The sequence below is a fragment of the Ovis aries genome, chromosome 18 (genome assembly GCF_016772045.2).
Source record: "Ovis aries strain OAR_USU_Benz2616 breed Rambouillet chromosome 18, ARS-UI_Ramb_v3.0, whole genome shotgun sequence".
Taxonomy (NCBI): Eukaryota; Metazoa; Chordata; class Mammalia; order Artiodactyla; family Bovidae; genus Ovis; species Ovis aries.
Window position 1 is genome coordinate 55,735,870 of NC_056071.1, and position 27,672 is coordinate 55,763,541.

At 39.2% G+C, this 27,672-nt stretch overlaps 1 protein-coding gene across 6 annotated transcripts in view; it reads right to left on the reverse strand.

The window, feature by feature from the left end:
* BTBD7 (BTB domain containing 7) overlaps positions 1-27,672 on the reverse strand; it is an 85,289-nt gene that overhangs the window by 57,043 nt on the left and 574 nt on the right. The window contains exons 1-2 of one of the 6 annotated variants that reach the window (XM_027957342.3): positions 5,300-27,672; positions 3,778-3,853 (exon numbers count right to left, since the gene is read on the reverse strand). The exons of 3 other annotated variants lie outside the window; for them this stretch is intronic. The gene's annotated coding sequence lies outside the window, so the exon portion shown is untranslated. Of the gene's footprint in view, positions 1-181; positions 297-3,777; positions 3,854-5,299 lie in introns of those variants that run through there. 2 more of the 6 variants (XM_060401454.1, XM_042235394.1) reach the window with 2 other exon arrangements.

The window sequence follows — 27,672 nt, forward strand, 5'->3', positions numbered from 1 at the left end:
TAAAACTCTTCAGGGATATTTTCATTCTGGGCCAGCTTTGACTGTCTCCTACATAAAACAGGATGAAATGTAACCTTTGGATGATAGACAGGAAAGGGAAAGGGAGGGCCTCAGGGACTGGGAGAGGCCCACAGGATGCAAATGGTCCTAGAAAGCTGATAAATCATTTTTCCAGAATCACCTTTCTGGGAGAGCTCCTGCTAATAGTTGACATGACCAATCTCAATCAGAGGATCCAACTGGCTTAAAATAAGCTTCAGTGATTGTAGCATATCCAACTATGGGAGAAAAAAGTCATGCTGAATGCAACAGAGAAAATTTACAACCCAATGAAAAAGAATTGAGAACGAAAATCAACCTCTCCCCTAAACGCCACCCCCCCCCCCCCCCCCCCGCCCTGCCAAAATCCCTGGAGAGGGCCAGCATTTCCAAAGAGTTTTCCCAATGTTTTAGAAAATGCAGAATTAAACAAAGCTATACTTTTCCTTACTTCAGAACTTTTTTTAGCACCTTTCGTGCTAAGGTGGACTGTGAACCTCCAAAAGGAAGTATTCAGTTTAATCTAAAGGAGCCCTTTTGCCCCCACAGAGCAGTAAAACAGACTTGCATAACACACCTGGAAAACTCTGACCTTTGCCATAAAAATATGTTTTTACCTTTTAGGCTGCAGACAGAACAATGAGTGTCAGGTACAGTAAGTCAGTCCCATGCATGAAAGCCTTCAAGTTTGTGAACTTTCAAAGATGCGAATGTGTGTTCCATCACCACTAGGCATGAGTGAAACTGCGCGTGCCTTCCATTTCCTATTGCCATCTATCCTTCAGCTCTACCATCTCCCGCCTCCTGTCCCTCCACCAGTCAGGACTCTTCTCGCCTGTTCACTTGATGCCAGCCTCTGTATGCCAGCTGTTGTACTGTACCATTGTGCTTTTCAAGGTACTGTACTTTAAGATTTAAAATGCTTTATTTTTGTGTTTGTTTTCTGTGTAGTATCTGTGTGAAAAGTATTATAAACCTATTCCATATTCCAGTACAGTACTATATAGCTGACTGTGTTAGTTGGGTACCTAGGTTAACTTTGTTGGACTTAACGAACAAACTGGACTTACAAACGCGCTTTTACTGCATCTGAGATAGTTCTTTCTCATAACTAATTTTATCACTCACACGGGATAAGTACATTTAACTTCTATGAATCTCAGTTTTTATAAACCAAAGTTGAGATGTATGGGCCACATGTATAAAATAAGTCAAAACAGGGTTCCTAAAATTCACTGAAGTGTAAGACTTATTGATTTGTAAAATGAGGATGGGGAAGGGAGTTATTTCTATAATAAATGTTATTGTTTCAATGAAAAAAATGGGCAACTGAATTTTGAATTTTAAGTATGTTTTCCACTTAGTCCGATTATTAGGTATAATTATAGAAGAACAGGAACGTGGGACACATGTGACTATGAAAAACAATTCATAATTAAAAAGAAATGCAAAATTATAGTAATATTTCACCTCTGTCAAATCTAAGAGGACTACATCATTCAAATCAGGATACGTGAGAGTGAAAAAGGGTACCACCCAGGCCTAATGAGGCAAAGCAGGATGAATGATAGCTTCTATAGTCAAATCTCACATTTGTAGAGCTAGAAAAAAAGTTTTAAAAGATAAAAACAAACCTAAAAGTTAAAACAATATGATTCCCTATGTCCATTTTCATTCCCAAGCATGTTTTACCCAAAATAATAGCTATCATTTATATACCAAACTCTGCTTAGGGCCTTTATATGTGTTAAACCCACTTGATTCTCCAAATACCTCTCAGATAGAACCTTCAGTTCTATCCTCGGACACATAAGAACAACAAAGCAAAAAGACTGTGAATAGTAAGTCAGAAGCAGTCAGCAAGACCTTTGCCTTTTGAAGGCATCTTTAAATAGATAAGATCAAAGTGGAAGGGGGTTTAGACCCTTGTCTGGGTCTCTAGCAGAGGTTAAGTGACACCCAGTGGGGCAAGCTGGATCAGAGCAGCTTGGCTCAGCTATCCCCAGCACCAAAGCTTCTGTTGTCTTCTTAGCAATAAACTGTACTCCCCCTAACTAAGGCAGCTCTAGAAGCAGCAGGATAAATTTTCTCTAGCAGGTAGTACTAAGGGCGTACAAACGGAGGGTGGAAAATGATTATGAAGCCTTCCAAGCTCAATCAACTTTTATGGTGAATGGTGCTGTTTGGAACTTTTGTGTTCACAGTAGGAAGACTAGTTTTGAGCCAGGCACACATTATTTGAGTGAATAAATGAAATCACTTTTCTAACTGGGGACAACCGTTTTCACTGCTGGTTTAGTGGGCTTTCCTGGTGGCTCAGATGGTAAAGAATCTGCCTGCAAGGCAGGAGATCTGAGTTTGATCCCTGGATTGGGAAGATCCCCTGGAGAAGGAAATGGCAACCCACTCCAGTATTCTTGCCTGGAGAATCCCATGGACAGAGGAGCCTGGTGGCTCCAGTCCATGGGGTCGCACGAATCGGACACGACTGAGCAACTAACACTTAGTGCTGTATAGAAAAGCAGCTCTGGATGATATGGAGAAGGCAATGACAAATCTGAGTCTAGATAGGAACCTACAGAGGATCAGTAGAGAGAACTATAGCTGAAATCAGAAAACATGTTCAAAGCAACTGAATTTGAAGGAAAAACATGGAATTTCTCATAAACTTAACTCAAAGACAAAGTTTAGATTTTCTGACACCAACTCAGTGAATGTTAAAAAACAAAATACAAGGGCATATTTCTTGTTGATGAGTTTCTGTGGGCTCCCCTAGAAAACCTGGAGAAGAAAGGAAACGTCCTGGTGAAGCTGACAGTGAGCCTGACACTATGGCTGCAGACGGAGAAGGAAAGAACAAGAGCAAAACAGAAACAGGAACGCAGCCTTCAAAGGCCCCTCATCCGGGGCAGTCTCCATAAGGACAACCGTAACTTCTGATCATCAGGAGAATCAGCATGTGATGGTCCTAGGAATTATTCAAGTTCTCATAAATAGGAAGATAATAATGGTTTAGGGGCTGGAGTTAACTTTGTACTAAAATTTTATTTTTCCTCCCATCGCCCAGAGTAAGAGAGTCTGAACAGATATGAGGGAAAACCCACTAGTTTATATTTTCAGCCAAGCGTAAGACATACAATATGGCCCTCACCTTAATAATGGTCACTCATTTCATTCTGACAGGCTTCTGCCCATCAGAATACCTCTGATACTCACAGACTCTTTGTTAGGATATCAAATGAAGAGATATTTCTCTTCCTAAAAGTCTCCTGAAGTTCACAGTTAGAAAGAATCTTGCAGACATAAGTCCTAGTAAAGAAGTAGGAACTTCTCACACTGTAGGTCTGAGAATGAACAAATTTTAAGAAACCTCCACTATGAAAGACCCCTCTTACAGAGACAACACCACCTCTTAGGTAAAGTGAGAAGCAGAAAGTCAGACAAAACTCTTCCCCTCCTAAGGATTTTATGAGGCCTTTCTTGGATAATGATAAAATATTTTCTCCTTTCTTTCCTCAACCCCACTGCTTATCCTGTGCCACTTACTCGTAGCTGAAATGCTAGACGAGAATATTACAGTCCAAACAAATCAGACCAGAACACAAATTCTAGGTCCTGTTTATGTAATACAAGTCTACATCTTAAAACACTATTTTGCATTTGTTTAGGGCATCTATAACAAAACACTAAGATGACCCAGATGAAGTCTTTATCACAGAACACATAGTAAACGCTTACCTAATTGGTGAGGGAGGCGGTGGAAAGGAAGAAGTGGGAAGATGATAAAGTCGACTTTGCAATGTGGTTGGCAATGCTGTGAACCAAGAAGAAACACAGGACAAGCAATTTGTGGGTGAAGTGGGAGTAATAAGGATAATGGGCTTGAGGTCCCAGAAAGACACACCAAGGAAGACATAATGCAAACAGAGAATACATTAAAGGAGAAATCTACAAACAAGAGTTTCCTAACATAGTTGACCTTCTGTATCCACAGTTTCTGCATCTGCAGACTGACCCAACTGTAGACACAAACTGTTCAGAAAAAAATTCCAAAAAGTTCCAAAACGCAAAACTTGAATTGTACACGTTCTCAACTATTTACATGGCATTTATACTGTATTAGTTATTATAAGTAATCCAGAGATGATCTCAAGTATATGGGGGATATGTGCATGTTATATCCAAGTCCTATGCTACTTTACGTACGGGACTTGAGCATCCACAGATTTTTATATGTGTGAGGATCCTGTAATCCACCCCCCTTGGATACTGAGGGATGACTATATTTTCACTGCTCTAGAGGCTTAACACTTGAACATATAATACAGCATTATCTCAATATGGTAATTCATCTACTTCTGATGGAAGGTATCATTTATGAATGTCCTGTCAATGTTTGCAACAGATAACAAAGAGTCTCAGAATGACAGAAGGACTAATATTATGTGATGCTACTTATATGAGGCACGTAGAGTAGTTAAAGTCACAGAGACAGAAAGAATAATGGGGGTTGCCAGGGGCTGGGGTGCCACTGGCGAAAACGAAAAGGTCTGGAGATGGATGGTGGCGGTGGCTACACAGCAGTGTGAATGTACACTCATAACTGGTTCAATCGGTAAATGCCATGTTACCTGTATCTTTAATCATAATTTTTGAAAAGTAAATGGAAAAAAGACCCACTAAGACAGGAAAGCAATGACATGAGTTCCCCCTTTTTACATTCTTCTAATGACTGTAGCAGAAGTATCTTCTAATAGGGATAAATAGTTTACAAAACACTTTTCCACACATGAAGTCATTTTATTCTCATATCAAGTCTTCAATGTAGAGAGGACAGGTTTCATCCTCTCATCTCTGAATGAGGCAGTTAAGGTAGAAACACAAAGCGACTTATCTAAAGTAAAATATTGGGTTGGCCCCAAAATTTTATCCATATAGTAAAATGGCAAGGCCAAAACTAGATACCAGTCATTCTGATCCCTAATCTAGTGTCTTTCCCCTCAACAAGGAAGCATCTCAAAAGTCCTCAGTCCTGTATCAACCTTTCTGATGGGAATAGCCATGTCTTCCTTATGCTTCTTTACATCTAACTGCACTGTTGATTTTGATACGGTTCTTAAACTGTTTAACTTCCTACTTTATCACCCAACTACGGTTAAAGGACAGATCTTAAATTAATCTCTAGTGCTTCGCATTGTGGGTGAACAATAAAAAAGTTTCCTGATTGTAGATTCCACTCCATAAATATCAAACCCCTTACCATGCAAACACCAAAGACAATTACAACTATGGCTTTCTATTTTCACTTCTTCCTATCACTTGTTTTTTCCTCCTGCGCAGCAGTTACTTTTGTAGTTTCTGTAATAAAGGAAAGAAAAACATAACAAAAGTAGAGGGACTAGGAAGACAAAGCTCAACAATTACCAATTTGTAGCAGTCTTGGAGAAGGCAATGGCAACCTACTCCAGTACTCTTGCCTGGAAAATCCCGAGGACAGAGGAGCCTGGTAACCGGCTGCAGTCCATGGGGTCGCAAAGAGTAGGACACGACTGAAGCGACTTAGCGGTAGCAGTAGCAGCAGTCTTGTATCACTATATCCCAACCCACTTTCTGTCTAATCTCTCTGGATTATTTAGAAGCAAATCCCAGACAGCATATTATTTCATCTGTAAATACTTCCTCATGAATCTCTAAAAGAAAGGATAGAAGAGAGCAACTATAGTACCACGATCACATCTAAAATTATGAACAATAATTCCTTAGTATAAACTTCCTAGGACAGTGCTGACATTTTCATCACTGGTTTATTTTTTCTTAGTTTGTTTGAATCAGGATCCAAATAAGGCCCATGCATTGTGACTGAATGACTATGTCTCTTAAATTTTATTTAAAAGGTCCCTCCCCAGCGCTTTCCCCCTTGCAGTTTTTTTTTTTTAATCACTGAAGAAATCAGGTTATCTGGTTGTTTCCCAGTCTGAATTTGCCAAATGTATCACTATGGTGTACCTTAACATGTTTTTCTGATCCTTGTAATTACAGTAATTGACAGATCTAGTGACTTAATCAGATTTAGGGTCATTTTGGTACTTTTAAAGTTTGTCAAGATTGCTTCACAGCAATGATGTATATTTCCAACACAGGTATTAAATGTCTAGTTCTCATTCTCAGTAATCACCAACTAGAAATATTAATTCACTAGGGGTTGCAACATGGTAATATTCTATCATTCCTTCTTTATTCTTTGGCTGAAACACTTTTGTAAGAGAAACTCATCTATCAACAATTCCGTTGTTTGTACAGAAAGGTCAGAATAAATGATTCTTTACCTTTATTTATTAATTTTCTTTAGCCTCAAAATCACTACAGACAGTGACTGCAACCATGAAATAAAAAGACTCTTGCTTCTTTCAAGGAAAAGCTATGACAAACCTAAACAGCAAATTAAAAAGCAAAGATACCACTTTTCCAACAAAGGTCTGGATAGTCAAAGTTATAGTTTTTCCAGTGAAAGTGAAGTCGCTCAGTCGTGTCCGACTCTTTGCGACCCCATGGACTATAGCCTAGCAGGATCCTCTGTCCATGGGATTTTCCAGGCAACAGTATTCGAGTGGATTGCCATTTCCGTCTCCAGAGGATCTTCCCAACCCAGGGATTGAACCCGGGTTTCCCAATCGCAGACAGACGCTTTACCATCTGAGCCACCAGGGAAGTCCTGTAGTCATGTACAGATGTAAGAGTCAGACCATAAAGAAGGTTGAGCGCTAAAGAATTGATGCTTTTGAAATGTGGTGCTGGAGAAGACTCTGCAGAGTCCCTTGGACAGCAAGGAGATCAAACCAGTCAATCCTAAAGGAAATCAACCCTGAATATTCATTGGAAGGACCATTGTTGAAGCATACCTCGGCCACCTGACGCGAAGTGTCAACTCACTGGAAAAGATCTTGATGCTGGGGAAGACTGAAGGCAAAAGAAAAAGGGGGCAGCAGAGGTGGTTAGACAGCATCACCAACTCGACAGACATGAATTTGAGCAAACTCTGGGAGATAGTGAAGGAGATGGGAGCCTAGGAGTGCTGCAGTCCATGGGGTGGCAAAGTATCAGACATGACTTAGCAACTGAACAACTAATTTTCAAAACAATTAACATCCCAGCATTTCTCTAAAGATGATCAGCAAGTTAAAAACAATTGTGTTCACAGATTTAGACATATTTGATGGGTTTCAATTATTTGTAGTTATCCCTACTGACACTCAAATTGTACCATATTTGGACAGTGGAAGCTTATTCAAATTAGCTCCCAAGACTTTGTAACCATTGCTAGTTGTCTCAGAGAGCTTCTTTGCTTTCTAGGGTTATACCTCAGTCTAGGCATATCTTATCTTTTTCTTGTCTTAGACCTGTAATCAGCCATCTATTTAAAGGAGCCCTAATTCCTTTCCTTTCAGTGGGAAATGGTATTTAGAAACCACAATCTGGGTGCTAAGGGGTGCTGACTGCCTTTTTAGTACACAGAGCTAGAAAATGTCACATACATGTGTATATACATACACACACATACATGAGTATATACTGATAATTCTAATCCAAACTCAGGTTTAGAGAGTTTTAACTTACATCTCATTAGTTGTACATCTGTTTCTCCTTTCTCGCATGCCAAAACCCTATTTTCAAAGCTGCCTTCATAACTGTTCTTTTATTTTATCTCACAATATATACACAATAGCCAAGATTTAAAATGTCAACACTATCATCAACAATATAATAAACAAAAATCTTTCTGAGGGGCAATTCTATTTTACCCTCAGAATTACCCAAGTCAAGATACCTATACATCACGGTGTACGTAAGTCACTTGGAACAGTCTGCTTTGGGTGATTACATCACTAACTGGAAGTACACTTTTATTTCACTTTTGACTTTTAGGCACTATATTTTTAATTAATGTTGTTATATATGTCTGTAAAATGTTTAGATGAATCTAAAGCAAAACCATAAAAAAAGATATACTCAAAGATATACTCTTCCTGTCTACTTTAACCTAGTTTCTCCCTATCCCACAGGTAACTTTAATACTATTTTTATATAATACCCTAAATTCCCTCTTTTTTGGCTACTATCCACTGGCTCCCTACTATAAGCAATACTGAAATTGCTAGTATCTTCTTCCTCCTATCTCAATCCTCCAGTATCTAATTTAAGTAACATATTTATTTATAGTTGGTATCTACAAAGTAATCAGTGAGCTCTTCTACTTTTCACATAGTCTTCCCACATATTTGGTAATTAAGCTCTATCTATAGAATTTAACAATAAAGTACTACATACTATATTGTCTCTCAATTTTAGTTTTACCAATAAAATTTTAATGTTCACCACCAATTCAAAATACTAGTTTAAGAGTGTTATTCAGAACACAAGTCCATAATCCTTTATCAGACAGAAACCTTTGGAGCTAAATATATTCTAAAATTCAGACTCCTTTCCTTCTCTTTCTCTCTCTTTTAAAAGAAAATAATATGGTATATGAAATATTTACTGTATACTATGGAAACACCCCAGAGAGGTTTGTCATATTATCCCATATTTTGCAAAATTATCATCCCCTATTTTGCAATAACACACATTAAATATTTAGACTAACCTATGTTACTTCAGGTTAGGTTTTGTTGTCAAATCAATTCAGGTCATATTATTAGTGTCTGCCATTAAATGAGTCACCCTTAAAAAAAAAAAAAAGGCTTTCAGTACTTTTAGAATTTCAAATTATAAATAAGACATTGTGGACCTGTAGTTAGTAGCTTAAGATCATGTCTAAAAATAGTACTTTCCTTACCTACCTACCACCAATAAAAGGACAAGTCAGAAAACATTTTTACTCATTTTAAGTAAAGATATCTGTTAAATTGCATTTTATTATAAAATTAAATCGTGTTACTAAAAATAGAGATTATTTGTTCGAGTTTGGCTTAGGAGCATCTTACTAAGCCCATGCAGCCTTTTTCTAATATAACCTATTATAATTTAAAACAGATAACCTATTATAATTTAAAACAGCTTGTTAATCTCCTGCTGCTACTTTTTTTTCTATTAAAAATGAATTCTTAAAAAGGATATTTTTAAAAGTACATCCCATTCCACCAGTCTATGCAACATTCTTTTAAGGATAACAATTAGAATTTTTAAAACTAGAAAATGAGGTGAAAAATGCTGATAAACGAGGTGAGCCTGGTTCTTAGACCTCTCACTATAGTGCAGATTCACACTATATATTCTTGGTATTCTTAATATTTCTCATTATAAATAATTTCTTGAATAAAATGTCTGCTTTTTAATGCATATTCAGCATTGTCTGAAATATGTCAAGCCTTAGTTTTTCAAATAATTTTAAAAAGAAAATCTTCGAGGAATCATGAACATAGGAGTAATCACAAGGGAAACTATTGATCCTCATTTTAAATAGGTTAAGAAAACCAAAACCAGTGAAAGAATGATGAAATGAGATACTAAATTATTAGAAATAATGTTAAATGTAGCAATTTTCTCATTTATGAAAATTAAATGTACATTTAATCTCCAAAATTATTATGCATTCAGATGTGCATTAAAATGTAAAATTAATATCAATATTTAAGTAGGTTAGACAAGAATAGAAATGGCATTTGGTGAAAATAGTCAATAAAAAACAAAAAGCTGAAGTGAACCATCTTACAAATATTTTACCCCTAGACATCAAGCATGTGAATTATTCTGAATTTAAGCACAATATTTTAGGGGGCTCTTTCCAAATTTGACAATTAGCTACAGGACTTCCATATTATTAACGTAATTATTTTTCTCTATACCCACACATTTCCTTTGCATAAAGAAAATTAGTTTTGTTGAATTTTAAATCCCTAAATATTTATTCAGTGCTTATGTTTAACTGTTGCAGGAAGGGGGATCCATTCCAGGGCTTGCAGTCTTGGGGTTTTATGGTGATGGGATTAATTCCAGGTTGTCTTTGGCTAATCATTCTGACTTAAGAGTCCTTCCTGCTGACCAACCTGGACAGCATATTAAAAAGCAGAGACATTACTTTGTCGACAAAGGTCCGTCTAGTCAAAGCTATGGTTTTTCCAGTAGTCATGTATGGATGTGAGAGTTGGACTATAAAGAAAGCTGAGCGCTGAAGAATTGATGTTTCTGAACTGTGGTGTTGGAGAAGACTCTTGAAAGTCCCTCGGACTGCAAGGAGATCAGCCCTGAATATTCACTGGAAGGACTGATGCTGAAGCTCCAATACTTTGGCCACCTATTGCGAAGATCTGAGTCATTTGAAAAGATCCTGATGCTGGGAAAGACTGAAGGCAGAACGGGATGCAGAGGACGAGATGGTTGGATGGCATCACCAACTCACTGGATATGAGTTTGAGCAAGCTGCGGGAGATGGTGAAGGACAGGGAATCCTGGCGTGCTGCAGCCCACGGGGCTGCAAAGAGTCGGTCATAACTGAGCAACTAAACAACAATCTAATCTGAATAGAAAACTAATCATGCTATTTGGTGGCAGCACATACGCACTGCCATCAAACAGTGTACACCCACTGCCCTCTTCAGTTCAGTTCAGTCACTCAGCTGTGTCCGACTCTTTGCGACCCCATGAATCACAGCACGCCAGGCCTCCCTGTCCATCACCAACTCCCGGAGTTCACTCAGACTCACATCCATTGAGTCCATGATGCCATCTAGCCATCTCATCCTCGGTCGTCCCTTTCTCCTCCTGCCCCCAATCCCTCCCAGCATCAGAGTCTTTTCCAATGAGTCAACTCTTCGCATGAGGTGGCCAAAGTACTGGAGTTTTAGCTTTAGCATCATTCCTTCCAAAGGAATCCCAGAGTTGATCTCCTTGCAGTCCAAGGGACTCTCAAGAGTCTTCTCCAACACCACAGTTCAAAAGCATCAATTCTTCGGCGCTCAGCCTTCTTCACAGTCCAACTCTCGCATCCATATATGACCACAGGAAAAACCATAGCCTTGACTAGACGGACCTTAGTTGGCAAAGTAATGTCTCTGCTTTTGAATATGCTATCTAGGTAGGTCATAACTTTTCTTCCAAGGAGTAAGGGTCTTTTAATTTCATGGCTGCAATCACCATCTGCAGTGATTTTGGAGCCCCCCAAAATAAAGTCTGACACTGTTTCCACTGTTTCCCCATCTATTTCCCATGAAGTGATGAGACCGGATGCCATGATCTTCGTTTTCTGAATGTTGAGCTTTAAGCCAACTTTTTCACTCTCCATTTTCACTCTCATCAAGAGGCTTTTTAGTTCCTCTTCACTTTCTGCCATAAGGGTGGTGTCATCTGCATATCTGAGGTTACTGATATTTCTCCCGGCAATCTTGATTCCAGCTTGTGTTTCTGTTATTTTACAAGGTTAAAATATAATTTTCTTTATTGAAAATATGGAAACAGTAATTTTTAGCATCTCTGTAATTTTTAGTTGTCTGTTTCTTTCGCTCCCCAAAACCGTTTTTGCCTTCTATTACTAGAGTTTGAAAAGTTGAGATTTACACTTTTGACCCTGCATTTTAAAAGTTATAGATCATAATATACAAATAAAAGACATGATAAATCTCCTCAGGCCTACTCACTCCAGAACTTATGTTTCCCTATTCACTTATGAGAATTACACATTTGTTGTTTTAAAAAAAAAAAACACAAAAACAGGAGAGTGTAACAAAAGACAATTTCCTAAAATCTGCCTCACAATGACAGGTAATAGCTATTTCTATCATTTTTTACATAAATCAACTTTAAATAGTTTTAGTTAAGGATATTTTACAAAGAGTTCTATAAAAAGCTATTTTCACTTCATAATAAATCAGGGATAGAGAAACACGGACCAATATAAATGTTACTTTATCTTTTAAAACCCCCTAAATATTGTGTACATATGCCATAATTTATTTTACAAAAACATATTAAGAATAATTTCTAATTTTTCAATATTATAAACACTCCTATAATCCTTTTACCTCTATCTTTAACCACTGTAACCTATGCCATTAGAATAAGTATCAGGAAACAGCATACTGGATCAGTTCAGTTCAGTTCAGTTGCTCAGTTGTGTCCGACTCTTTGCGACCCCATGAATTGCAGCACGCCAGGCCTCCCTGTCCATCACCATCTCCCGGAGTTCACTCAGACTCACGTCCATCAAGTCGGTGATGCCATCCAGCCATCTCATCCTCTGTCGTCCCCTTCTCCTCCTGCCCCTAATCCCTCTCAGCATCACAGTCTTTTCCAATGAGTCAACTCTTCGCATGAGGTAGCCAAAGTACTGGAGTTTCAGCTTCAGCATCATTCCTTCCAAAGAACACCCAGGACTGATCTCCTTTAGGATGGACTGGTTGGATCTCCTTGCAGTCCAAGGGACTCTCAAGAGTCTTCTCCAACACCACAGTTCAAAAGCATCAATTCTTCAGCACTCAGCTTTCTTCACAGTCCAACTCTCTCATCCATACATGACCACTGGAAAAACCACAGTCTTGACTAGACGGACCTTTGTTGGCAAAAGTAATGTCTCTGCTTATCAATATGCTATCTAGGTTGGTCATTACTTTCCTTTCAAGGAGTAAGCGTCTTTTAATTTCATGGCTGCAATCACCATCTGCAGTGATTTTGGAGCCCCCCAAAATAAGTCTGACACCATTTCCACTGTTTTCCCATCTATTTCCGATGAAGTGATGGGACCAGATGCCATGATCTTCGTTTTCTGAATGTTGAGCTTTAAGCCAACTTTTTCACTCTCCTCTTTCACTTTCATCAAGAGGCTTTTTAGTTCCTCTTCACTTTCTACCATGATGTGGAGATTGGTCAGAAAAGTTGCAAATTTACATTCCTACCAACTCTGCATGAGAACATCAAAACTCTGGTCATCATTAATGTTTGTCAATCTGATGGGGGAAAATGATCTCATTATTTTAATCTTCATATTAAAAATTATAAGAGAAACTGAATCTCAATATATTTACTAGCCTCTTTACAATCTTTGGCTATTTTATAATCTTTGGCTATTATTCTATGTAGCTGTTCTTTTTATTAATTTGTGATACTTTTTAATGTTAAAATATCAAGGCAGAATATTTATATTAGTCTTTTAAAACTATGTGGCTTTTGTCATAAGTGTTTAAATTTTTTATATAGTCACTTTTTTCAAACTTTTCTTTTTGTAACACCTGGGTTTCACATTCCCTGCTGTAAACGTTTTTACATCAGATACAAAAAGTTCTAATTTTTGTCTTCTCCAAATTAGATTATGTAGGTAAACACACTCCTCAACCACAGCAGAAAGCTGACATCAGATACAGAGTTTTACAGCACAGCTATTATTAAGTAATTCAGTCTGCTAATTTTAAGAAATTTATTAATTCCTAATATGAAGATAATTAAATTAACTGGCGTTGCCTGGAAACAAAATGGATATTTTTTCAGATTATCAGAAGGATGCTTTTGGGGAGAAGAAACCCAATTAGTCCTATCTATTCATATGTTGTTTGCTGAAGACATCTGGACATCCAGTGTCAAAACTGTAGGCATCTTTCCCTCATCTTTCTCCACTGTAACAAAGTGGTTCACCAATCCCACTGCAAACCACTTAGACTAAGTTACAATTTATTATCTTCCTTGAACTGTCACAAATCAATCTTGGTCTCTCCTTCCAGTCTCATTAATCCAGCACACCAACACTGAATTAATCTAACAGAGGTTCAATCAAACATATACAATAAGTACAAACTCCTGGCCACAAAACTATGTATTTTACACTTAAAAGTGCCAACTATGCGCCCTATGCTAAGTGTTGATGGTTATAGTTATGAACAAAGTATCTTGGTTCTCATATTGCTTACAATCAAGTGAGAAATATGGACATTTAAACAATCTGTTGTTGCTGTTTAGTCAATAAGCGATGTCCAACTCTTGGCCACCCCATGGACTGTAGCATGTTAGGCTTCCCTGTTCTTTCACTATCTCCCACAGTTTGCCCAAACTCATGTTTACTGAGTTGGTGATGCCATCCACCCCTCTCATTCTCTGGAGGCCCCCTTCTCCTCCTATCCTCAATCTTTCCCAGCATCAGGGTCTTTTCAAATGAGTAGACTCTTTGCACCAGGCAGCCAAAGTATTGAAGCTTCAGCATCAGTACTTCCAATGAACATTCAGGGCTGATTTTCTTTAGGATTGACTGGTTTAATCTCCTTGCAGTCCACGGGACTCTCAAGAGTCTTCTCCAGCGCAATCTGAAAGCATCTTTTCTTCAGCACTCAGCCTTCTTTATGGTCCAACTCTCACATCCGTACATGACTACTGGAAAAGCCATACCTTTGGCTATACAGACCTTTGTTAGCAAAATGATGTCTCTGCTTTTTAATATGCTGTCTAGGTCTGTCGTAACTTTCCTTCCAAGGAGCAAACGTCTTTTAATTTCATGGCTGTAGTAACTATTGGCTGTGATTTTTGAGCCCAATAAAATAAAATCTGTCACTGTTGCCACTTTTTCCCCTTCTATTTGCCATGAAGTGATGGGACTGGATGACGTGATCTTAGATTTTTGAATGCTGAGTTTTAAGCCAGTTTTTTACTTTCCTCTTACAGTGTCATGAAGAGGCTCTTTTTTTCTGCCATTAGGGTGACAGCATCTGTATATCTGAGGTTGTTGATATTCCTTTTTTTTTCTTATTAAAAAAAATTAATTTATTTAATTGGAGGCTAATTGCTTTACAATATTGTAGTGGTTTTTGCCAAACATCAACATGAATCAGCCACGGGTGCACGTGTGTTCCCCATCCAGAACCCGTCTCCCACTTCCTTCCCCATCCCATCCCCCAGGGTCATCCCAGTGCACCAGCCCTGAGTGCCCTGTCTCATGCATCGAATCTGGACGGGCGATCTGCTTCACATATGATAATATACACGTTTCAATGCTACCCTCTGAAATCATCCCACCCCTGCCTTCTCCCACAGAGTCCGAAAGACTGCTCTTTACACCTGTGTCTCTTTTGTTGTCTCGCATATAGGGTCATTGTTACCATATTTCTAAATGGTTGTTGATATTTCTCCCAGCAACCCTGACTCCAGCTTGTGCTTCATCCAGCCAAGCACGTTGCATAATGTACTCTGCATGTAAGTTAAATAAGCAGAATGACAATATACAGCCTTGTCATACTCCTTTCCCAATTTTGAACTAGCCTGTTCCATGTAAGGTCCTAACTGTTGCTTCTTGACCTGCATACAGTTTCTCAGGAGATAAGGTCATCCGGTATTCCCACCTCTTTAAGAATTTTCCAGTTTGTTGTGTTCCACATAGTCAAAAGCTTTAGCAAAGTCAATGAAACGGAAGTAGGTGTTTTTCTGAAATTCCCTTGCTTTCCCTATGATCCAACAAATGTTGGCAATTTGATCTCTGGTTCCTCTGCCTTTTCTAAATCCAGTCTGTACATCTGGATGTTCTTGGTTCACATACTGCCGGAGCCCAGCTTGAAGAATTTTCAGCATTACCTTGCTAGTACGAGTGAAAGTCACTCAGTTGTGTCTGACTCTTTGCAACCCCATGCTGGAATACTGGAGTGGGTAGCCTTTCCCTTCTCCAGGGGATATTCCTAACCCAGGGATCGAAACCAGGTCTCCCACATTGCAGGCAGATTCTTTACCAGCCTAGCCACAAGGGAAGCCCTGCTGGCATGTGAAGTGAGCTCAACTGTGTGGTAGTTTGAATATTCTTTGGCATTGCCCTTCTTTGGGGCTGGAATGAAAACTGACCTTTTCCAGTCCTGTGGCCACTGCTGAGTTTTCCAAGTTTGGAAATAATTACAAAAATAAAATTATACCCTGGGATAAATGCCATGAAAGGCATGGCTGCTATGAGAAAGAATAAGTTGATTTATTGATATGAATAAGCCCATAAGACATAAAAAGAACACATACAGCATACAGAAGAGAGATCTTAAACACATCAATATAAATAATACAGAAACACAAATAACACTCGACATTATTTATTGAAAGAGGCAGTAGTGATGTGATGCTGGATAGGTAAGGCAGAGTCAACAGTTTAGCAAATTCCAGGAAGAGCAAGAAGGCCAAGGTAGCTGATGCAGGGGAAGTGGGGAAGCACGATACGGGAAGACGGGTAGGAGGAGGCCAGGCCACACCCATCACTCGAAAAGGCCGAGCGCCCTGTGGAAGTTATCTGTTTAACTGCTTGATTCAGTCTTCCTGAACCTTAATCAATCATGAAAACCTTTCTAAGAAAAACCAGTACCAGGCCATGCACAGTGTTCCACGGAACATACTTTCAATCATACGACAGCAGGGGAGTATGAAGTAAAGGCTTGCGCTCTGCTAGTGCAGGTACATCTTAAGAGAAAATGATACAATATGAAAACTCAGTTTTTATTTATTTAAATTTTGAATTAAAAAGTATCAGGCAGAAAAAAGCACAACAGGCTTAAAAACTGCTTGAAAGGCTGGCCCTGGCTGGTCTTCAAGACCTTGGACTTTGTGTTTCTACCATTCCTTAACAGATAAGGGCAGCTCTGTGTACTTATACTGTGTGCACAAACAGTATGGTTTATGCTCAATATCTGCTTTCCTTCTGGGAGCCTCGAATTTTGATACCCGTTAGACAGTGGATGCCTACCTGACCAGCCGTCAATAAAAACCCTAGGCACTCCACTGAGACTCTAATGAGCTTCCCTAGTAGACAGTATTTCACTTGTGCTGTCATAAGCCGATCCTGGAAGTACTAAGTGTGACCTCTGTCACTCCAGCACAAGAGGGCTCCTGGAAACTTGGGCCTGCTACCCTCTGGACTTCGCCTCATGGGCCTTTTTTCTTTGCTGACTTTGTTTTGTACCCTGTGCTGCCATAAATGATGTCCATGAGTATCACTATACACTCAGCCTTCCTAGTGAACCCAGGGATGTTCTTAGGGATTTCAATGCAAGAACAAAATGGAATACAGCGAGATGCCTCCCTCCACCACTGTCTTCCAGTTTTTCAAAATGAAACTATATTGTTTTGGAAAAAATATATAGTTAGTATTCAGGTACAGAGAATCTTTTCCTTTTTTTTTTTAAAATAGAAGCCATTACCATAAAAAGCAGAATGGCAGCTAACTTTAAAGTGATTATGATTGAGACAAGGCATCGAGTGAGGCTTTGCTCGTGTTTGCTGTGCTTAGGTGCTCAGTTGTGTCTACTCTTTGCGAACACATGGACTGTAACCCGCCAGGCTCCTCTGTCCATGAGGATTCTCCAGGCAAGAGTACTGGAGTGCGTTGCCATGCGCTCCTCCAGGGTATCTTTCCAACCCAGGTCTCCTGCACTACAGATGGATTCTTTACCAGTTGAGCCACAGGGGAAGCCCAAGAATACTTGGAGTGGGTAGCCATTCCCTTCTCCAGGGGATCTTCCCCACCCTGGGTAGAGCCCAGGTCTGCCACACTGCAGGCGATTCTTCACCAGGTGCGCCGCCAAGGGAAGCTTGCTCACGCTTACACTGTTCTATTTCATGACTATGGCGGGGTCAGATTTAGAATAATTCAATAAAAAGGTAAGTTAAAATTGTTTATACACTTGTCTATTATTTCACAACAGAAAATGTTCTGTTGTAGCTGGTATGGATTTGGAAGTTGTCAGCTGAAGTCTTGAAGCCATCAATATATTCATTTCCTGAAGAAAAGGATATAAAAGAATGAACGGAAGGCTAAGTACTGAGGCACAGGAAATGCCTATGATTGGGGAGCTGGGAAAGAACACAGTTAAGAAAACCACGGAAAACACTAATCAGCTGGGCAGTGACCAGAATAGGCTGCGTGTTAAGAAGTGGTCTATGAATGAGGTTTACTTTGAAATGAGAAGTCGCCCCTTTCCTCTGTGTGACCGGAAAGTTTTGGATACACTTCAGTTTCAGTACTTACCACTCTGTAGGGGCAAATAATTGCTAAGATTTCTACATCCTCAAAGAGATTAAGTTCCTACAGTACTGACACTGTGTCCTTTTCAAATAACTGTATTCCAATTACCTTGAAGACAGCCTGGCTCATAACAGGTCCTTAATAAATCAGGTGCTTAGAATGGAGAATGAAATCAGGCCCATATCACAGAAACCATGAAAGGAGAGAATGATGATCAGTTTTAAATTTTCTTCATTTTTCTTCTTTTTCTCCTACTTTTGGCCACCTTTCAGGTCATTACCGTTTTTTTACTAAATCCTTTCCACTCTACTGCTACCTCCTCAGTGTTGCTTTAACAACTGTCTGAGCACCAACTATGTGCAAGGCACTCAGCCAGGTCAGAGATACCTGTCAGAGACAGGTCAGAGATACAAAAATGAGCTTACTGTCGAGTGCAGGACACATTCCAGTACATGAATAACACAAAGCTGTAAGTGGAATACAAAGAGAAAGAATAGGATCATGGCGTGGAAGTTAGAGGAGGGTGATTAGAAACAGCTTTCATGGGAAGATGACAGGTAAGGAAAGGGTGTTTCAACAGAGGGAACAGCTTAAGAATTAACAGGTTTATGAGAGACAACATACAAAGAGACGAAGCAAGAAAGGCAAGAGTAGGCTAGATCAGAAAAAGTAAGAAAGAAGCAAAAAGTATGTCATTGCCCAAGTGAGTAGAGCTGATAAAGGAGACCAAAATGGAGCTGCCAGAGATGTGAAGGAAAACCAGAAAAATGTGGCTGCATACAACTGAAGAGACGAAACTGAAGCGGAAGCAAAAACCTGGAGTGAGCAGATGTTTTACAACTCTTTTCAAAGAAAGACTGTAAAAAGGTGCCAAGAAGTGAGGTAGTGGTAGAGAGGATGTGTAAGTCTGGAAAGGTGTGTGTATGAAAAAGAGGGAGATATCATAACAAATGAGGAGGGAAGATGCAGTAAAGCATCCGTTTTCAACTGGGCGACTTTGCTCCCCCAGAGACATCTGGCATGCCTGGAGACGTTTTCGGTTGTCACAGCTAGGGATGAGAAGAGGCACTACTGCAACCTAGTGGGTAGAGGCTGAGGATGCTGCTAAACATTTTGCAACACACACGACCGTGCCCCACAATAAAGAATTATCTGATGCAACATGTCAGTAGTGCCAAAGTTGAGAAACCTTGTACTAAACCATAGCGGATACAAAAGAGAGAATGATTAACCAAAGAAGCAAAGTCTTCCGTACAGTGAGAACATTCAGGGAGAAAGAAAACTTTTCTGGTTCTCCATTTTAATGACCCTGATTACAGCATGAAGCTGGACAGCTTCAAGACATTACTTATTTGAAAAAGTATACTGAAATACAACATTCCAATTTTTCCCCATATACATGAATGACAATGTGCATGCCTTAAATCATTATTTACCCCGTGAACAGATAAACCATTTATCTTTTGGGCTACCACCAAGGTTTAAAATGTGGGTACTTCTATTTTTTCCTAAGTTTCAAATATGTACAGCAATCACACCCATTAAAAGGTTAATAGATATAAATGATTAGAGTCCATGTACTAGTTATAAAATTTATAATTTATAAAAAAATCTCCTATGTACCATTTAGAAAGCAGGTACAAATAATCTATATTTTAATAGTTCATTGGAATACCATGTGAAATGGAGGCCTACAAAAGAGAGCACCAGTTTAAGAAGTCAAGTAACACTGCTATAAAAGGATGGGAGGAATTAACAGTGACTGTAAAAAGGGAGCTTGAACTACCTTTGGCACAAAGTGCAAAATATTTCAAAAACACAACGAACTTGATCATATACTTTTCACTTTGTATCATAAGCATGAAAAGACTATTTACTGACATGCATTACATGAAAAGTACTAAGAGAAATTTAATAAAAAATTCTGCTCTCAAGAGAATTTTCATTCACTTATATGTTTCCCAAGCATGAACTATGTGCTAATAATAGGCTTACAAGGATATAACAATGAAAAAGATAGATGTAATTTCTGCTTCAAAATTCTTTAGGGATAGGACTTCCCTGGTGGCCCAGTGGCAAAGACCCCACACTCCCAATACAGGGGGCCCAGTTTGATCGCTGGTCAGGGAACTAGATCCCGCAGGCTGCAACTAAGACTGGGTGCAGTCCAATTTTTTTTTAAATTATATAGAGACAAGCTGGTAAATGACCCCAGGTGGCGCTAGTGGTAAAGAATCTGCCTGCCAAAGCAGGAGATGATGTTAAGAGATGCTGGTTTGATCCCTGGGTTGGGAAGATCCGCTGGAGAAGGAAATGGCAACCCTCTCGTCTTCCTGCCTGGAGAAACCCATGGACAGAGGAGCCTGGCAGGCTACAGTCCATGGGGTCGCACAAAGTCAGACATCACTGAAGCAACTTAGCACATACACACACAAGCTGGTAAATAGGTAATTACAACGTAGAGGAAGTACAAATTAGTGAGGATAAATTCTAGAGCTGAACTATCTAGGTTTGGATCCAGATCCATTTATAAAGTTTGTGATTTTGGGCAAACTGTTTATCTTCTCTGTGTCTAATGATGAAGTATTCACTTTATGGGGTTGTTGAGAAAGTAACATCTGAGATAAGACCTAAAACTGTAAGTGTGAACTTTTTTCTTGGTGAAGGTAATGAGGGAAGGGGTTGGGATACCAAAATAAAGCTCTAAACAGCAAAGGAAATTGACTATGTGAAGGCCCAAGGAAAGAACAAAACTTGGTTCACTAAGGAACTTAGAGCAATTCTACACGCAGAGTGCGAATGGGAAGGGGTTTGGCAGTAGGAAAGATATGAGCCCAGAGAGGTGGCAGAGGCTGGATAACAAAAAGCCATTTGACCCATGAAAGGGAGTTTGAACTTTATTTTAGAGAGTTTTGCTAAACATATACACAAATGGAGAATGAAATCAGGCCCACATTCAAGAGTTAATGAGCCCACACGATAGAAAGAATGCCCACATAAAGAAGAGAGTTCTTGGCTGCAGTTCTCAAAAGCTGAGATCCAAACAGCATTAAAAACATTCACTTAATGTGGAAAAGTTGATAGAGAAAAAACGAGATGCCTGAACATCTCTGTTCAGAACACTATATTGTGTTTTCATATAGGCTGTTTTAATTAATCAAAAAAGAACTCTAAGGAAGGTGATACTATTCACTTTACAGATGCAGAAACTAAGGTACAGAGGGAACAAGCAACTAGACACCAAAACATGAAGGCTGCTCACAAACCTGCCTACCCCAACGCATGACACTACAATTTCTAATGGATACTGGATTCTCCTTTACCTCATTTCAAAAGCAACTACAAACCACCAAGTCAAAGTTTTATCTGACTGGAGCCAACAGATGGAGAAATATACCAAGTTGGGAATTTTAACTCTGCTTCCCCATCCTTCCTCCTTTCTCAGACTTTACTGTTGAAGCAGGTGACAGAGCTATGACTCTGTAATCAAGGCTATAATGAGATCTCTCTGCAATAAGCTATCACTAACATTCACTACCAACTCACCTAGTTCTGCCACAAAGCTTTTTTGCTAACCAGAAAATTCTCATGTCTTGTCTCAAGCAAGCAAGAAATAGTTTGGGAAAAGTCTGAAGACAAGAATAATTAAGTCTTAAGAAGAATATTATAGAATTTTTCTCTAAAGTAAACTCCAGATAAAACACAAAGTAACTATAATTTCAGAATGGGCTTCTCTGGTGGCTCAGAGGTAAAGAATCCGCCTGCAATGCAGGAGGCTTGGGTTCGATCCCTGGGTTGGGAAGATCCGCTGGAAAAGGGCATGGCAACCCACTCTAGTGTTCTTGCCTGGAGAATCCCATGGACAGAGGAGCCTGGCAGGCTACAATCCATGGGATGGCGAAGAGTCGGACACAACTGCAAAGACTTAGCACACAGCACAATTTCAGAATTCATGGGGAAAATACACTGTACTTGAGGTTGTTTTGGCATTCAGTCTCCCCCTAAAGAAGAAAGGAAATTACACACTAACAACACAATTCATTATTGCTCATTCCATGATTTCTGCTTTAGTAGGTAAGATTTTCATAAAATTTAAGGAATTGTAGCCAGAGGAGATCGTCAAACTTTTAACCTTCGTCAATATTTTTAGAAAACAAGGGCAAGCAAAGAACACCTTGCATGCCTGGCCTAATTGATTTTTCCATCTCACTTTAGTTTTAAATACAATAATATGCCTCAAATTTACTAAAAGATTGTTTACAAAGCACTTTCTTATGCTATTATTTCATCCCAACAACTCACTCTCTACAATTTACCAGACACTATGCCACATCCTGTAGGCTTTTGCTCCAAGTACAGAGAGTTATGTGGAGGAGTCAAACGTACAAGCAACTGGTGATAATACAGTACAATAAGAACCGGAAGAAAGGTCCAAAGTACTAAGGGATTGAGTATATGATTACTGGTAAAATAACTTTTGAACTGGGTCTTAAAGAATAAAGATGGCTCTAAGAATCAGGAGACTTTTAATTGCAAGTAACCCCAAACTGGCTTACACAATAGGGATTTATTAATGAACAGAAATCTCACCATAGGGAAAGTCCCAGGCCCAGCACAATAGGCATCTAAAATGATATTATCGTGGACCTACATTCATTCTACCTCTCTGTTCTGCCATCCTCTGGGCTTGCTTCATCATTCCCTGTGGTCACAAAACAGCTGCCAGTGGCCACTGGGGAAAAAAAACCTTCTTCCCCCAAAATAGACTCTCTCTTTCCTTGTCCAGTTTAACTTGGACAAATAATAATTTACAGGGGAATGCCTTGAGCTGATTGGCTTGGTGTAATCAAAATCTACCGCTGAAATGGGTGATGAGTCATCTTCTCAGAGTCTCCTGGATGGCAATGAAAAAGAACTTCAAACACTGGGATAAACACACTAAAACAGTACAAGGAACAAGAGAAACAGTTTAGCAAGGCTGGAGTGACGGGAAATCTAAGGTTGGACACAGTTTATGAAACTTCTATGAGTTGGGACTTTATCCAGTAGACAATGGGAACTCAACACAAGTTTTTTAGGTGGAAAAGAAACATCCTTCAATTGGGTTGTTGTTTTTTTTAAAGTGTGGTAGCAATATAGAGAATTGCAGAGAAGGAGAGGGAACGTGGGAGAACAAACAGCAGCGATTCAGCTGGTAGGCCATTCGATAAACAGTCCAGAGTCGTAAAGAAGTGGTAATAGGGAGGGAAAGAATGGAATAAAGAATACAAGGCGGCAAAGCTGCTGTGTAAACACTGCGTGTGTCTGTACTGCTTTCTTCTTACAGATGAGGAAATTAGGCCTCAGACAGGTAAAATGGATGACTTATGACTGCAAAACTTTCACCAGGCAGAAACTCAGCGCCTGAAACTGAATTTTCTTTTCTTAAAACATACCTGTGAACACACTCAACAAACCAGGAATATAAGGAAACTAACTCAACATAAGAAAAGTTATACATGAAAAACCCACAGCTAACATCATACTTAATGGTCAAAGATGAAAGCTTTCTCGCTAAGATGAGGAACAAGACAAAGATATTCATTTTCATCATTTCTACTCAGTATAATACTAGAACTCCTAGCCAGAGCAATTAGGCAAGAAAAGCAAAGAAAACGTATTCAAATTGGAAAGAAGTAGAATTATCATTGTTTTATGATAACATCATCTTATATATTAAAAACTCTAAAGATCTCTCTCTCACACACACACACACACACAACGTGTTAGGATAAATGAATTCAGAAAGGTTGCAGGATACAAAATCAACACATAAAAATGAGTTGTGTTCTGTAACAATGAACAATCCAAAAAAGAAATCACATTTACAATCACCAAAAAGAATATTTAGGAGCAAACCTAACCAAAGAGATGAAAGACTTTTATACTGAAAACTACGAAATGTTGTGGGAAGAAATTAAACACAAATAAATGAAAGACATCTGTTGTTCACAGATTGGAAGACAAGAAAAGATGTCAACACTACTCCAAAGAACCTATAGATGCACTCCAATCCCCATCAAAAAAATCCCAATGACATTTTTTTTTGCAGAAACAGAAAAATCTATCTTAAAATTTATATGGAACAATCTTAAGGGACCCTAAATAGCCAAAACAATTTCAAAAAAGAATAATGTTGGTGGCCTCATACTTCTGATTTCAAACCTTACTATAAAGCTAGAGTAATCAAAAGAGCTTGGTACCACCATAAAGACAGACTTACAGACAAATGGAATAGAAGATTTCAAAAATAAAGCCCTGAATGTATGATCAAGGGATTTTTGACAAAGATGCCAAGACTATTCACTGGAGAAAAGATAGTCTTTTCAGCAAATGGTATTGGAAAAACTGGATATTCACATGTAAAGACCTAACTATAAGAGTTTTTTTGAGGGCAAAACTATTAGAAGGGTTTTAAAAGGGGAAAGCTTCATGTCACTGGACTTGGCAGTAATTTCTCAGATGTAACACCAAAAGTATAAACAAAATAAAAGAAAAAACTAGATCAGCTGGACTTCATTAAAATTAAAACATTTTGTGCATCAAAATACACACCACAGAGTGAAAAGGTAATGCATGGAATGGCAAAAATATTTGAAAATCATATATCTGATAAGGGACTGGCATCCAGAATATACAAAGAGCTCCTACAACTCAACAGAAAAACAACTTAATTTAAAAAATAGGCTGTTGCTGCTGCTGCTAAGTCACTTCAGTCGTGTCTGACTCTGTGTGACCCCATAGATGGCAGCCCACCAGGCTCCCCCGTCCCTGAGATTCTCCAGGCAAGAACACTGGAGTGGGTTGCCATTTCCTTTTCCAATGCATGAAAGTGAAAAGTGAAAGTGAAGTCACTGAGTCGGAACTTAAAATAGATTATTTCTCCAATTCAAAAGGCTGATAAGTACAAGAGATACAAATACCATAGAGAAACTCAAGTGAAAACCACAATGAGGTATCACTTCATACCCATTAGGATGGATGTTATCAAAATAATGAAATGAACAAGTACTGGTGAGGATGTGAAGAAACTGAACTCTGACACATGCTGGTGGAAATGTAAAGTTTTCTGGATATATACCCAAATGAAATGAAAGCAAGGACTAAGATACCTGTACATCTATGTACATGGTAACAATTAGTCCAATAGCCAAAAAGTGGACGCATACAAAGTATCAACTAACAGATTATATACAATGGAATATTATTCAGCCTTAAATAGGAAGGAAATTTTAACAAATGCTACAACTTGGATGAACATTATGGTAACTAAGTGAAATAAGCCAGGAAAAATATTGTATGAGTCTACTTACATTAAATACATACAGTAATCATAGAGAAGGAAAGCAGAAAAGTGGCTGTCATGGGCTGGGCATAAAAGGAAGTGGGAGTTAGTGTTTACTGGGAACAGAGTTTCAGTGAGAAAGATGAATAGAGCTCTGGAAATGGGTGGTGGTAGTGGTTGCAATACAAAGTGGATGTACTTAATGCCACAGAACTGTACAATTAAAACTAGTAAAGATGGCAAACTTTATGTTATGTGTATTTTACCATGATAAAAACAACAACAAAATTATACTTGCTGTGCATCTTTTCTAGGGACTCCTATCTTAGTGTTAGGATCTAATCTCTTCCTACCCAAGTACTGCAGCAGCTATTTTCCCTGGTTCATTCCACTCAACCTTATTCTAACTCAATCAACGGATCACTGACAGGTGCATCTTGGCAGTTTTATCAAACTAATGTTTGGCCTCCGAAGTTTCAAAGACTTCCCATACCTTGCACAAGAGGATAAAAATCCAAATCTCCTCAATCTGGCACTCAAACCCTTTTACAAACAGATACCCTTTCAATAGTCTAATGTCTTCCCAAGGAAGTTCAGTGGTCATCTAAGTTTTCCTCTTTTCCCCTCCCTTAAAACTAATCTCCACCTTATACTCTTGCTTTTCCCTCACAACGTAACTGCTCCAATCTCTCTGTAAATCTAAACCCTCACAGAAGCTAGCTCAAGTCTCAAGTGTTCCAGGAAGTTATTTAGACTCCTGAGGCCTTACTCATCTCCCTTTAACCAGAAAACGTACAGCATTATTTGTCCTGAGAGAACTTTAACTAGATTGTTTTCTAGGCTCAGAGGGGTACAGCTTATATTTTCTGAGGGCAAAGTCTATATACTACACTTGCTTCTTTCTTCTGCAGCACCTAATACTGCAAAATACAAAACAGATCTTCAATAATCACCTGTGTAACTGAACACAAGTCACAACTTTGGTGTGTGAGTTTCAATGACTAGAATATGAAATCAGAATCATGTGACATGACTATCTCTGAAGGTTAATCTGTGACACACAACACAGAAATTGCTGCGATTATGAGGAAACCAGGTGGTATAACACAGGTATTTTAAAGGCTAAAATGAGAGTCTGATACAAAGAACCTGTTTAAAACCTGGTATTGCTGAATCGAACAAGATAGTAGTTAGGTTTTGCGGGACATAATATGAACCTATGGTTTTACAGAATGCATGCAAACACGAGCAATGCTATAATTGGACAGAAATACAGTCACAGGCCTATGAAAACTCTAAATGAAATGTCAGTTGGTTTTTATTAAATTCAGGTCAGGAAAAAAATCTTCATCAGTTACTTGGGGTAACTGACAGCAACTGTCAAGAATCAGCATGAGGCGCACTCTCTGACTTCTCCTTTCAACTCTATTGCACAAAGACCCAGGGAGGATGGTGGTGAAGAATGCAATCAGTGAAGAACAGGGGGTTCAGCAGTGAGTGAAAAGTGCTCTCTAAATGGGGAGGAGAGAGGCCTAGATCCCCGTTTTGGTCCAATCCCTGGCCAGCTGCAGGACCCACAGCGAGTAGCTCATCTCCCTGAGCCTAGTTTCCCGGCTCTAAAACAAGTCACACCAGATCGCTCAAGGTTTTTCTGACTTCAAAATTCTAGGACAAGTTTCGTCACAGCTGCCATTAAAGCGTATGATTCTTGCAATTTCAAATCTTTCTTCCACGTCTCCGGGAAGAAAGTAATAGATTTCAGCAATCTAAAAGAAATGGATGCCACTGAGAGACAAAAGATTGTAAAAATGTCTCTTTCTTTATCACGGTAAGATATTTTAGCAGAGGGAACAGATTTCTGGTAAAAACCAAGACTGCTTCTGCAAATTAGGCCTAATCCAGAGTACTTATTATCTGTGCTGGTATATGAAGAGGTGCTATTGTATTTCAAAAGAGGAGCAGCACTGCTCAGAGCTTTCCCCCCCAACCCCCGCAAACTGTGAGAGAAAGTTCTCATCTTCGGGGCAAGGCTAGTAAATAAACATCTGTGCAAATGACGAGATGCTGAATGCACGCTTTTAGCCTTTCAAGTACTCCAAGCACAGACTTCTTTATCAAACACTCTGTATTGTCTCGTCTCTCTCTCAACCTACCAAAGAGCCAGTTCCAGTTCGATCCCGAAACAGTAACTTACCCGGACAATCCAACTTCTCCCCGGGAGCAGCGGTCCCCAGGCCTGCTCTCCCCGACCCCCGAAGCCGGCCGGCCGCTCTCACGCCCACCCTCGGGCGGTCGCAGCCCGGCAGCCCGGGTAAACGCGCGCCCGGGTCTCGGGAGCGGTTTCCCGGCGTCC